General features: G+C 49.5%; 1 protein-coding gene across 4 annotated transcripts in view; it reads right to left on the bottom strand.

Moving 5' to 3' along the window:
- LOC144152548 (uncharacterized) overlaps positions 1-14,367 on the bottom strand; it is a 495,420-nt gene that overhangs the window by 339,326 nt on the left and 141,727 nt on the right. Inside the window, exon 1 of one of the 4 annotated variants that reach the window (XM_077683843.1) lies at positions 10,632-10,753. The exons of the other annotated variants lie outside the window; for them this stretch is intronic. The gene's annotated coding sequence lies outside the window, so the exon portion shown is untranslated. Of the gene's footprint in view, positions 1-10,631; positions 10,754-14,367 lie in introns of those variants that run through there. 4 annotated transcript variants of the gene reach the window in all.

Below are 14,367 nucleotides of genomic sequence, written 5' to 3'. Positions count from 1 at the left end.
ACAGTCGTAACCCGGGGCTCCCGGCCGCCCCTCTCCCGGTTCCTCACATCGCATTTCATCCTCTCTTGCTTTCTGGACCGCTTCAATAACCGGCACCCAAACAAGCGACCACAACCAGCCCCATCCGCTTTTCCTACCGTCTCGCTCCTAGGCCTTGGAGGCCTATCCTGGACAGCTACCCCCTCGAGGACCTGTTGGTCGGCCGAGCAGAGGCCGCGTCCACGGCACTCGAATTCCCCTGAGCCGGAGTACGGGCCTCCCCTCCCTACCCCCCTGCCCTTCTGAAAGCCAATAAATTACGTTTCACCAGCACCATTGCAAATTATTAAGTGCGAATGCACTTTATAAGCGACCCTGAATTCCGGCGACTGCCGTCCGTCCACATAGCAACAGCTGCGGGTGCGCGCGCTCCTCGTCTTCCTTGGCAACGGGGGGAGATGGGCGCGCGCTGCCTGGCCGCTGACATGGCACATACCCACGTGGGGGATTGGCCAGGAATCGGGCGTGAGAAGGGCTAATGCACCCGCTTAAAGGAGTACTGACACGAAATTTCAAAGCTGAGATCCGCTCTAGCAATCAAGTACAACGACAACAAAAATAGGTGTCTGTGAATGGCACATACCCACGTGGGGGATTGGCCAGGAATCGGGCGTGAGAAGGGCTAATGCACCCGCTTAAAGAAGTACTGACACAAAATTTCGAAGCTGAGATCCGCTCTAGCAATCAAGTACAACGACAACACAAATAGGTGTCTGTGAATAAATGCATCTTTCTTTCTTTGTAGTTGTGTGTGTGTGTGTGTGTGATCTCTCTTTCGCGAACAATACCGAACCGCGCAAATTCAACTCGTGCATTCGCACTTTCACAGTCTTCCCCTCGGGGAAATGCGGAGAAATTTTTACTAACACAGAAAATAGATACGAACCCCCGCGCGATCCGTTCGTTAGCGTTTCTTTTTTACGGGCTTTTCCTTCGCTGTTGGCTGAACGACCCGCTTATAGTGTATTAAGGTTGCTATATGCACGTCCACATACACATACATTGCGTTGTCAGTGAAAGATGGTGCCCTCCTCAGAAATTACACTTCAATTTAATAGGTTCAAATGAAAGGAAAGTCAGCCAACCGGGTGAAAGCGCGGACAAGGAGAGGCCTTTAAAATAGCGCAGACCACGTGAAGTACCTCCCTTAAATAAGCAAGCCGCGGTCTGCAGGAACGACCGCGTAGTTGGGTTCAGCTAGTGACAGCAGTGATAGGCGCGGTAGAGATCGTCTTATAAAGATTGGGGGAGGGGGGAGCAGGTTTAAAGGATCTCATTAGCGGAGAAAATTCTTGTTAGTTGAAGGGCGGGAGGCCATATCTCACTCCTTCCCTCCCACCTCAAGGCAGGCATTTATTCGGCGCAGGTATTGTGAGCGCAAAGTTTTTCGCTAAGAAAATGAAGGGAAGAGGGCGAAGAGCAATTGCCTGTCCCCCTATTCCCGTCGTCCGTCGTACAGCTCCGAGACTACAGGTCGCAGAAAAGCTTTCAACATTGCTTGGACTAAGCGAAATGTGTAAGTCAACCTTTGCTCTCCCTTTGTGGCAGGGTATGACCTTTTCTATTTCTCTCTTTGTACGAAGCTGTGCATTATGGCCATACGAAAATTAGTCCGGGCATATCATTTTTACAGAGTGGATTCTTAGAGAAGGCAGGCATGGCAGGGGGCGGCAGAAAGTTAAGTGTGCAGACGAGATGAAAAAGTTTGCTGGGATAAATTGGTCGCTGTTAGCGCAGGACCGGTATCAGTGGAGATCTACGGGAGAGGCCTTTGCCCTGGAGTGGGAGTAGACAGGCTGATCATGGTTGTGGTATTGGTGATGATTATGATGATGATGACGATGACGACGACGACGATGATGACTCCCATTTCTGCAGCCTGTATCACGCACCATAGATGACATCATATAGCGCTTTCTTTATGGCGCTTTACAGCATCGGCGAAGTCTCGGCACATCTGTGAGATGTGAGTGACGCAGTCATAATGACGTAAGAGTTTGGCAGCTTCATATCTATACGGATCTATATATACGGTTCTACATATACATGGTACTGCGTATACGGAGAGTTCGGTGGTGATTGCACCGCTTGCTGTAGGCGAGACTCAATTCCCGTTAACTGTCGGGATGCAACTGCCCGCATGACCCTGGGCGGGCCGCGGCGAGTTTTCGGTGAAAACGTGTGAAATATTGCGCAATCAGCGCCGTGTTTAGTGTTCCGCGCATTCTCCAGGTAGTAGTGGTAGGAAGGGGGGGGGGGGGGTAGATTCAAACGTGCGCCTCATCTATTGGCGGGAGCAGCGCGACCGGCGTACCGGGACATATCCCAATAAACGTTTGCCCGAGTGCTAACATAACTGGCGCTAAGGTAGCACAGATGCAGAAGTTAAACACAAGATGATTGAAGCTTCCAGTCGCCTTCAAAACGGTTTGAATTGTCTTGTGCTTAACTTTCTCTTCTGTGCTAGCTTAATGCCAGCAATGTTAGCAGGAAAAAAAAAAACCGAACCAACAAGCCCCCTTCCAAGCACTGGTTTGCTCATGTGTCACAGTCAGTTGACTGTAAACAAGGTTTTACAACAGGGTGCCAGGCACCCCGAGGTCGCACCTCTGCGGGTTCAACGCACGACTGGTGGTATACCCAGATAACCATAGGGACATTAGGCAAAGTGTCGACTTAGCCATCCGAAGAGCTACGGTACGTTGTACGGCAACAACATTGAATGTTAAAGAAACACCGCAGCACTGGCGATAAACGTTTTAATTCTTTCCTTCACGTCTGGAAGCACTGCGCAAGCTACAGATATCGCCTCCCTGTAGCGGCACTGCGTGAATTGTTCACCACAGCAGATATGCCTTCCGCTCCAGTTTTGATTTTGTGGCAGTCCTTTTAAAAAATTACACCATCTTCCCGTGGGGAACCCTGATGAGGATGCGAAGCATCGTGGCGGTTCCGTGTGGTTCCATTGTGTTGCCGCTATGTTGAGTGATCTGGTTTTTACTAGCGCCAGAGGGAATTCCGCGTCCGGGTCCACGCCGGTGGCAAAGGCACGCAAGTGCTGTTGTGTTACGGTGAGTAGGCGGTGGTTCTCGAGGCGCCAAAACTCGTCCATCATATTCTTGTCGATGTTGTCTCTGTGGTAGAATCGGTAGTCTCCGTCAGCTTTGGTGAGGTAAAGGTTGTTGACATTGGTGCACCGGCTGAGAGCAATGTACACGCCCTCTTCTTCGCAGCTTTGTCTTCTCGTTCCTCTTCTTCTTCGGCGGTTCCCCTACGGGAAGATGACGACGGTGGTTGAACGCGAACCTATCTCGTGATGGATTCCTTGGTTGGCCAATCCCTAGGGGCATCCTGCCACAATCAGCATCAGAGGCGCTGCGGACGGGGCTGGTTGAGCTGCAAGGCGCGTGGCGCTTCCCGCCACAGCTTTCGCACGGGAAATTCAGCGTCCTTCTCTAAAGTTTTCAGTTCGTTGTTTCCGTTGACGTTCAGCTTCGCGTGCCTTCGTTGTATCAGTAGCTTCTTGACGTAGTTTGAATGAGTCAAGGACATAAGGCGCGTTCGTAGCACTTTCCCCTGTCCCGGATTTGTAGCGTAGTGGGAAGAGCACCGCGTACCTCCCGTTGCGGCCAGAGAGTCGTGGGATCGAAACCGGGCGCCGCTAACTATTTCTTTTTTTTATAGTGTAGTATCGCGGAGCTGTGGGTGTAAGGAGGAGAGTTGCGCATGCGCACTGAGCGTGTGGACGGCGTCGCCATCAATGACGCAGGACCAGGCAAGCCTAAGAAATGCTCCGCATTTAAAATATGGCTTTAGAATGCGCTCATTGCTTCAAGTGAAAGGAAGCCGGCCAATAGCCGCAAGACCGCTCTAATGGCGTCATTAGAGCGCTCGAAGAACGCCAAGATCGGGAAAGAGAGAAAAACCTTTTGAACAGGTTTCGAAGTTATCTGATGGGCATGGGGCAGTAATTTTTGGCAGAGGTACTTTGTGACCCTGAAGTATAACCGGTACAGGTTGTGTTGGTTGACTACGTTTTGCAAGCATTTAGGAGTCTAAAAAAGTTGCAGAAATATGTTGCAGTGCCCCTTTAATTGTGCGGGCCGATAAGTATTGCTGTGTGCTAGAAGGCCGAAGCGGCTAAATGAGACACGACTCGTGTCTGACGAAATGCTCGCAACACAATGGCGGTAATGCAGGATGCCATTATGCAGGCGTTCCGGACGTGTCACCGTGTCTTTATTGGTAGGCTACGTAAGGGCTCCTGGAATGCAATTTTTCTTAAAGATAGGCAGCGAATTCAGCGCGTGTACCGAACCAGTGGTTTTCTAGCCTCTCGTCGTTGTTGGTTTATTGTTTTATGCTGTTTACTATATTCCGCAGTTAATATTTGCTATTATTATTATTATTATTATCTCATCCAGCGATGACTTATGCAGCACGTTGTTGCGTGTACTACCCCCAATAGTCAATTAAATTTAAAAGATCAACATAGAACCTTCGTTATAACTTACAAAGAAGTCCTCAGTACAATATACCGCCTTCGTTATAAGCGATTCTTCGTTAACAGCGGGTATGATATATTCTCTGCGCGCTGCAATGAGGACCGAAAAACACTTCGAATAAAGTTTTACCTTCCCTTCCTAAAGGAAGTTAAGAGAAGCGCGGAAGCTTTCTGACATCAAAACTGCGTCAAAAGTGCGGCAGAACCTTTGCTAAAATTGGGCCCAATCTTTGCTTAAAGTGCGTCTGATCGATCATCAAACATTCAAAGACACAAATCGCAAACAAAGAACGAACCCATGCGACGCTTCTTTTTTTTTGGCGCACTAAGTACACGCAACCACGAAAGACCGAACCGCTCCTTTTTTGCGATTCTCAAGTTACCGTTTTGAAACAATGGAAGCCCAGATGTCACGCACGCGCCGTGTGTCCAGAGATCGCATCAGAGCTTTTCGGTCGACCAGCTGGTCTATGGGTAAATGCATTAGTTTTTTTGGCAGGATGTCATCGGCCCCGCCAAAAAAGCTTCCCCTTTAAAAGCAAGATTCCATTTTGACGAGGGTTCACGTTAACATTAACGAGCGTATTTGTAAGAGCGAGGTATTTCCCCCTCTAGTCTCCCAGCGGGGTCGACCCCTTTCGTTAGAGCTGTAGCCCGCCCGCCAGCTTTGGCCGTCTTGGCAGCGGCGATTGAGCTTCGTACGGGTAGCCCATTTGCTAAGGCCGCCGAAATTACAATCGATTCTCCGCGCCCGCATCGCAGTGGAAGGTCATAACACCGCGATGCCGTCACCGAACTCGGCGTTAACTTCTTGTATTTCCGAGCAGAGGCTCGCACTTGGAGTGCAGTTTGGGTGCGCAGCTGCACTTCTACTCCAGACGTGACAGTTGTCAAGCACGCGTCGACGCTGTTTGCGCGGTTACATAGCACGCTCGACGGACCTGTCGGCCAGCTGCACGTCGGAGAATGCGGCTGCCCTAATGAAGCAAATTCATCCAGTTTGATACCTCTGAAGGCACGCAAGGACGCAGATCAGAAGACAAAATAACCCAAGTTACAGAACGTTGGTGCTACCGACCTACCGAACAACTGTATAGGGCCTAGAGACGTATTAAGCGAAGCTTTCTATCTCTTACTGAAGGCGTGTGTCGCGTCGAAACCGGTCTGCGGGAAATCCAACTTTCTCTGACGATGATGGGGATCTTGGGTGAAGTGTAATAAGAGCGCCCTTCCCGTGGCTGGAATCGAATCTGGGCACCTCGCGTTATGAAGCCGACGTGTATCCGACTGCTTCGTACGACACGGTCGATGCCATTAGGATTCGGAGAGCGCTGCCAGGACATGAAAAATCAGACAGAAAAATAATGCACCACTCACTCTTATAAAAAAAAAAGGTTGTAGCATTCACTGACGGAACACTAACAAGTTACGTGTCCCAGTATACACTAGGTACCTAGTAACTGGAGGTAGCAAATGCAGCACTAGTCAGGGTACTAACTGAAGCAGGCGGTAAGCACCACTACCTTCACTAGTAAAGTCCTAGCAATAACAGCCCTCTGTGCTGCACGCGTTTACTAACTGGCCGTGCATAACCTAGTCACAGGCACGACCTTAATCTAGTGCATACTACTTCCTACACTCAGTTAATTTCCTTACCATGCCGTTGTTAGTGGCAGAGCCTGCGTACAAAACCGCGGGGTAGTAAGGTTCGTAAGGAGTTAGTAAATACGGTCGTTACTACCCTTTTACGACCTTTTTTATTAAGCGTGCTCCATCTAAGAGTGTTCCATTGAACGAGAAGCTTTCTCCTTGCGTAATCAAAGGGCGAAGGGTCAAAGTCAAGGCCACGGTGATCAAAAGTCCAGACTGCGTGCGAGTCAAATTAAAAGCCTGACGTGTGAAAGTCCAAATTTAGACAACAACCTAGTAATCCCTAACGAGAAAGCTTCACGTTTAACCATAGTAGTCGTTAGACGGAGGGGTGCATGATTTTTTGGGGAGCGCGTTACCCATTTTACGGGGACGCGTCCACTACGGCGGGATTTGCGGGAGTTTCTCTCCCAAGGATATTAGAAAGGCGTAAACGCGTTTTCCGAAATTCCTCAATATCTGTGAGGCCGTTGTATCATAGAATTGGAGTCAGCGTCTGGAGATCACTCATGCGCATCTTTAGGAACACATTTTATGATTTTTTTACAAATTTCTCCCGTATTTAGGTTAGATGACTAACATCTATCGTAAACGCATTTTCACACGTTCTTTTTGTATTTTGACAAGTTCCAGGTCAATGTGTGATTAATGAGATACATTTCGTCTTTGAACGTGGCTCATACAAATGTTGCGAACAATTTCGATATTTAAAATTTTAGTCCTAGTAAAGTTCGAACGGGTACGCATATTTGCCCGAAACCCCCAACACCGCTTCAGCGTGTAAAGGTGTTGAATTACGGAAGACATTTTTGGGTAGACAAGTGGAGAAATAATAAACGCAACATAATATAAGAAAAACGATATGGGCTGAGAGACACAACATGCCATCTGCCAAGTGTCAAAAGAGCATTGGCTGCATAGTTGACGTTGTCTTGACACGTGGGCACGTGGCATGTGTGCTTCTCAAATAGTGTCAACTGTGTGCTCCTCAAGATTATGTACATTCCGAGTATTTACAGTACGCGCGGTATCTACGCTCGACGGATGACCCGCTGTTGAACGGATGACCCTTAATCATTTCTCAGATTATATGTTACGTCTATTCTTCGTTCGCTTTCTCACACGCATTTTCTGACGGCAATAAACGGCACTCAGTTCTTCGGCGGTTGTGTTGAATGAGCCCCTCTTTTTTTCAAGCCGTCTTTTGAACAGTGTCGCCTCGAAGTATCACGCACCAATTAGCCCGTCTGCAAATCCTTGTGGAATTTATAGCAGCCGTTTTCGACCCCGCAAAATTAGGCACTCAAATGTCTAAAACTATGCCGAAAGTTTTAGATATTTCATAAACTGCCTTCCGAACGGAGTTGAAAAAGTAAAACGGGTACCCACTCACGTCAAATGTTCGGCTTAAAATTCAAAGAATATGGTCTGGCTTTTCAATATATCTCATACCTGTTAATACATGCAAATCAAAGAGAGAGAGAGAGAGAAAAAGGTAAAGGAAAGGCAGGAATGTTAACCAGGCTACGGCCTCACATGCTATCCTGCACGGGGGAAAGGGGACCAATGAGGAAAAAGAGGAAAACAGAAAAAGAAGGGGAAAGATACTACCATAGCGTAAAGTGGTGTGCCCAGCGGTAGGACATGAGTTCATAGAGGGTAGTCTTTCGCGCTACAGTCTTCTGTGCAATTCCGTCGTTTTTAGAAAACACGAACGCGCTTTTGTCGCCTTGTGCGTACATCACGGAGCAGACCAGTGGCCCAGGAGTTTCTCCTCGGAGAACGGGCGCCCAGAGTCTAGCTTCCTTAGAGTTGAAGAGAGTTGCCTTCTTGCCGATGAAAAACTTGGACACGCGCATGAAACATGGCGGATGGTCTCCGGTGTGTCACAGAAGACTTCGCACGCCTCACGGACTGTCATTCCGATCAAACAGGAGTAAGCATTTGTGAATGCGACTCCAGGCCAGGGACGACAATTGCATGAGATCGTGGGAGGCCTAATGGAAGGGGACGCTGAAGATGAGGGTCCAGGGCAATAAAACGGATGCAAATCCAAGGATGCTTAAAAATGTCATGTCTAGCAATAAATTGGCTTTGCTCAAACTTTTCGGTGAGTTCCCCGCAAAGTTGTGTGCCTTAATTGAATATGGGCCTGCGGCCGTCATTTTTAGGGGCGACGCCCCTTAGGGGCTCGGGCTGTCGGCGCCTCATGTCGTCGTCGTAGCCGTTGTCTCATGTAACCACAGAACTAAAAAAACAACGGGACACTCGTTTACGCCTCGCGCTGGAACGCTTCGCGTGTCAAAGACACGATACCTTTACAGCAAACCTGTATATCTCTACTCCCCAACGGTTTCATCTCCGTTGTAAAAAACGCCAAGGCGCCAGGAATACATTTATACACTGCATGCTTCGCTCTTCCCAAGGTTTCGCGTTAGTGGAGATGGCCCGCGGTTTTTTTTATGCGTTCGAAGAACCCAAAATTTAATTTTATATTTCGGGTTCAGTGGAGAAAAATTATGCATGCGCCCTCCTGGACTCGATAAGGACACTAGATTTGTGTAAAATACCCGAATTGTTTTTTTGTATCAGCAAACGACTCGTGACTAAGTGGATACGTCGTGCGACATAAGCGTCCTTGAACTGGAAAGTGCTCTGTTTTTCATATTTACTCTAAACATGTTCACTCCCGCGTGCACAAAGATTTAAAGAAGGGTTTTGTACTTTCGAAAGTACCTTATGCACAACACGGCCGAAGCCCCGTAAAAGTTATGTCGTAAACCAGCAGTTGGAACTGAGTGTGTCTTGCCGAAGCAGGATCTCGAACGACGGAGATATTTATGAGGGGTACCTTTTTGCCCGCGTACATATCTTGCCCAAGCGTCTACATTCTGGCGGCCGCCATATAAAAGATAGTCAGTTGACGGTGCAAGATTTTTTTATGGCTTTGTAAGACAGTGCTCGTGGGAGCGCTCGTGATCGCTCTTTCAAACACTTTCGATTTGTGCGTCTGGGCTGCGTAGGAGTCTACGCAGGGAATCCTAAAATATGCAAAGAGTCCCCCTTGCTACTACGGTTTTAATATTGTAACCTTTTCGGCCCGTGATTATGACTGTCTACCCGCTTAATAAGATTACACCGTTGTGGCTTTGTTGGCGGTAAGGTTACAAGCATGCGTTGTCTGAACCGAACCCGTAAGACTTCTGGTTGTCCATTAACCTTGAAAGCAATGAGAAACTGTAACCGGAGCCCTTCAGTTTCAAGGTATAGTAACCACCCGCATTTCTTTCTTACTGCTCTTAATTTGCCTTCCCTGCGAATTTTCTTTTTGATCACGAAGATCTATAATATTTTTGAGGACGTTATTCAGCGGCTTGTGTAGTTTGCGCAAGGAACAGGTATAAAACTCATGCACGAAGATCTGCAAAGCACTTAAAAATAAATGTATCACGACTGTAATTATTTATATAGCACCAGCTAAATGATAGATTTTAAAAAATCCAGTAATTAACATACAGCTTCTTACCCGCTGCTGTGGCTCAGTGGCTAAGGCGTTGTGCTGCTGAGGACGAAGTCGCGGGTTCGATTCCCGGCCGGAGCGGCCGCTTTTCTGATGGAGGCGAAAAGCAAAAACGCCCGTGTGAACGAGATTTCGGCGCACGTTAAACATGCCCAGGTGGTCGAAATTAATCCGGAGCCCTCCACTACGGCGCGCCTCATCGCCTGCGTTGCGTCGGCGCGTTAAGTCCTACAATTATCAATATACAGCTTCTTGCCTTATGATAATATGTAGGTTACGGTACGGCAAAGATTACACAGTTCGGATCATCAATCTTTCTTATTTACTGTTTTTAAGCGGCGGAGCTAAAAATTTACAGTAATAAAAATACAAAAAAACTGTGTGTTTGCTGATCAATACGCGCCTGTTCCTTTTTTTTTTTGTAAAAGAATGGTAACCAGGTACATTTTTAGGAGCCATTCAAAACCTACCTACGAATAAAAAGCTTTGTGATGCGTAACACGATAGCTTTTTTAACTTCTTTAACACTTTTTTTCCTAGTTCCTAAGTGCAGCCGTAACATTCATAACAAAATGTAAAAAAAGGTAAATACAGCTCGCCTTGTCTATTTACGTATAATATTTGAATATATAAATTTATTCTCCCCAGTTAAATACATCAAACACATTTCTTACCCTATGCTTCACAGAAACTCATGCAAGTGGGAATGCAGATTACACTTGATGCCGTGTTGACTCGCGCAGTGGCAGAAAATTGTTCAAATTAACACAACGCTCGAAGACGACTCAAAGTTCTGAACACAGTTAAACCACTACCACTTGCGCAATTGTACGCTGCGCTTCGAGGACGGAGCTGCTACATGCCGAGTTTCCCTTTCATGCCAATTTCTTAAAAGAGCAACCTGTCAGACGAACTCACTTTTAGGCGACACCACGACGCCCAAGCGATGACCGCGCGCCTTCAGAGAACCGCGAACAATCCTTTGGAGAAGTCTCCAAAATCGTGCCCGAAGAACTCGTCATCTGCTTCTGCCATCTGCAGCAGACGTCGCTCTATTCCTGAAGCTGGTCGAAACTCCGCGGGTGAGAATGGACGCTGTACTTCAATGACTGCCGCGACACGACAACGTCATAGCAGACGACGGCACCGGGAACGGGACACGAGCAGACGACATCTCGGAGGATTCCGAAGCAGACGACGCACCGACTGGACACCTCGCAGATCGGCGACGCTTTTGAAGCAAAGTGCGCGGTCCCGGGCGCACTGCCTCCGAGACGGCATCGAGCCCGGTGTTTCTTTATTGATTCGACAGCGGCGGCAGCGCCGTCGCGGCGTCCCGGCGAAAGCAGCGCCGGCTCGGGGCGGACCCGTCTCCGAAGGTACCTGTTGCCTTGAGAATGGAAGCACGTCAGCGCACCCGACATAACGGCACGTATTAAAGGGGCCCCGACGGCAGAACACAGCATTGTTCAGTTAGATTTACCAGAGCTTCGATAACTCACTCACCCCCTTTCCAGCCACGAAAGACGTTTTTCTAACAAAGAAAAAAGCGCAAGGAATATCATAAAGCTTTCAAATATCGCACTACAGCGACGTAATATGGGCAGGAGTGGCGCAATAGAGGCCAGCACTAAAACGCCGCGATTGATGTGCCAACTGCACGTTAGTGTTCAAGTGACATCATTGAGACGTGATTGATTATGAGGTTTGACGCGCCGACGTCAAACAGCCGATGAGGCGCGTCGTAGTAGAAAGCTCCAGATTAATTTTGCCCACCGGGGGGTCTTTAGCGTGCGCCGAAATCTCCAACCCACAGGCGGTTTTGCTTTTCGCCTCCATCAGAAAAGCGGCCGCCGCGGCCGGGAATCGAACCCGCGTCCTTGGGCTGAGCAGCAGAACGCCTTATCCACTGGCCCATCGCTGCGGTTGTCATTGAGACGTCACTGGAAAGTGGCTGGGGATTTGCCGCAGCTTCAGTCGTTTCCTTCATTATGGCAAAAATAAAATATAACATATCCCTTATTTCCTTGAAGTTTGCGATAAATTGCTAGTTTTGTTTATCGGAACAAAGCAGTATTTTTAATAAATGAAACTTGTATTCTGCTTCCATGATTCCTTTAAAACGCTGTAGTCTTTTACTAGGCTACCCAAACGCAGACATTTTGGTCTGTCTGTCTGTCTGTCTGTCTGTCTGTCTGTCTGTCTGTCTGTCTGTCTGTCTGACTCGATCCGACTTTGCCGGTGGAAAAACAAAACCAGGTGAAAATTAGGCCCACCTCCCCTCGCGGGAACCCTGGTGTGATGCGACGCTGACGGGGTTCAAGCGCAAGCGGAGAGCAACCGTCGACCGAAAGGCCACCGGAGAGTGGCACACCGGTTATATTCTAGGCACTATATATGCGCAGCACGCCCGATGGAGAGGAAACCACGGAGAGAGAGAGTACTGCACATGCGCAGCACCGCGCGCAGCGCCGCCCACCGTCGGAGTGAGAGCGCGCTGGGCCGCACACGCTCTCACCTAGTCACGCGCCGGCGCCAATGCGTCTGCCGCGGCTATGACGCAACACAATCCAACACAATCCACTTTAATCCAATCCAATCCAATCCAAATCCAATCCAATCCAAGCCAAGCCAAGTCAAGCCAAGCCAAGCCAAGCTTGGCAAATCCAATCGAATCCAATCGAATCCAATCCAATGCCCCTCGCGAGAGAGTGTTCGCTATCGGAGAGGAGAGCGGGAGAGTGGCTGCGGACAACGGACGCACGCCGCGGACAACAACGGACGCACGCAGGAAGGACAGGGCCGCCGACAAGAGATGCTCTGAGCGTCGCAGAGCTACTGCCAGGGGGCCACGCTGAGCGCCCGCTCTCCCGTCGCCTCCGCAGATTAATCGTTTTAATTGGAGAAAGCGTTGATTGTCGTCTCCACAGCTTGCTGTGGTTTCACCGGAAGACAGCTGGACCCCTTGGGTATCATCCTTCTGGGCGTCCTTCCAACTTTGTCTTCCCTACAAGCCACCGAAAGACTGGACCACGCCGGTCGCAAAGCTAGGCCTAACCAGGCCTACTGTCACAGCCTTGTTCCACGTTTGCTCGCCACGCTGGCAGCTGCGCATCGCCGCCCTTCGCTTGCCCCTATGCAATGGAAAACGAAGTCATGGGTGAGCCCATCACTCCGGCTGAACTAGCCATGCCGGGTTGGGCGCACATTCGCCGCAAGCAGAAAGCCATCCGCAACGTAGAATCTCCGCCGCAACAGGCAAGTGTCTCTGCACAGCATGCCCGCTCGACGCCGCGAGGCCAGAGAAGACCCACACCGCGAATCGCTCCGATTGAGCCGTTCCCCCCGAACGACGTTAAGTCTGTCCTGCGTCCACGAGGCGGACTAGCCTTAGCCACGCTTCCGGTAGCGGCTCTCGCGGACAAAATCCAAGCGCATGCTCAAGTAACTCCCAACTGTGAAGATCAGATCCGCATTCAGGCAAGATCCAATTTTATTGTGGTCAGCACTCCTTCCGAAGACCGAGCACTGAAATACGCAGCACTATCATCCATCCTAATCGGTGAGCAACGTTACGAGTTAGCAACTCATGTACCAGCGCCAGCAAACACGGCTCTGGGTATCATCTTTAATATCCCCGAAACGGACACTCCTGATCAAATAGAACAGAGTATCTGCAACTACAATCCTCACCTTAAGATCCTGGATGTTCGCCGCCTCAACACCTCGAACATGGCGCAGATACTTTTCGACGGGCCACACGTGCCATACTGGATTCGGTACAGAGCGGCTACATACAGATGCAAGCCTCTACGCCGGAAGACCAAAGCCTGCGCCCGGTGCTGGCAGTCGGGCCACCGCCAGGATGTGTGCCCGAACAGACAAACTGCACCCCGCTGTCCCCGATGTGGCATCACCGACGCCCCCGAAAATCATCCCTGCACTCCGCAGTGCATAGTATGCGGAGGAAGCCACCTCACGGGTTCAGCGGACTGCCCGCGACGCTACAGACCGAGGCCCAGACCGCTTTCCTATGCGCAAGTCGTGGGACAACAAAGCCCTCCAACACTTGACTCCTTCCCACCGCTGCAATCTAAGGACCACAAGAAGTCGTCATCCAAAACGGCCAGCAACGAGCGACACTCCAGCAACTCTCAACACCTGATGACCAAGGCACCACCTAAAATACAGCGGCAACAGGTGAGCGGCTCACGTGCGCCTCCCAGCTCACAGCTCCATCCCCCTCCTGTCATCCCCCCAATAAACAATCCCCTAGCTGATGTATTACGAGAATTACAAACCATCCGAATGGAAATCGCCGCCCTTAAGGAAGAAAATGCAGCTCTCAAACGAGAAAACTACATGCTTAAACAGCACACTCCCTTTAGAGAAAACCCCACGTCGCCTCCTCATAAGCGCAAAGCCCTCTAGAATTCACCCTCAGAGCAACCGCAGAATGAACCCCCCGAACGGTTGGCCTCGCAAACAGAAATACGCTTCGAAAAGCTTGAATGTACCCTCATAGAACAGAAAGCCGAATGCACACAGTTCTATCAATCACTTCTTGGTGCCCAAGCGGCCATGCAAGCATCGATAGAGGCGATGAGGGCGGAACTGCACGGCTGTCTCAGTCAAATCGTTACTCCGTATAATG

This window comes from Haemaphysalis longicornis, unplaced genomic scaffold (assembly GCF_048455015.1).
Source record: "Haemaphysalis longicornis isolate Haplotype H1 unplaced genomic scaffold, Haemaphysalis longicornis Haplotype H1 scaffold_9, whole genome shotgun sequence".
Lineage (NCBI taxonomy): Eukaryota > Metazoa > Arthropoda > Arachnida > Ixodida > Ixodidae > Haemaphysalis > Haemaphysalis longicornis.
Note: the sequence above shows the minus strand (reverse complement) of the source record. Positions and strands in the feature narration are given on the sequence as shown.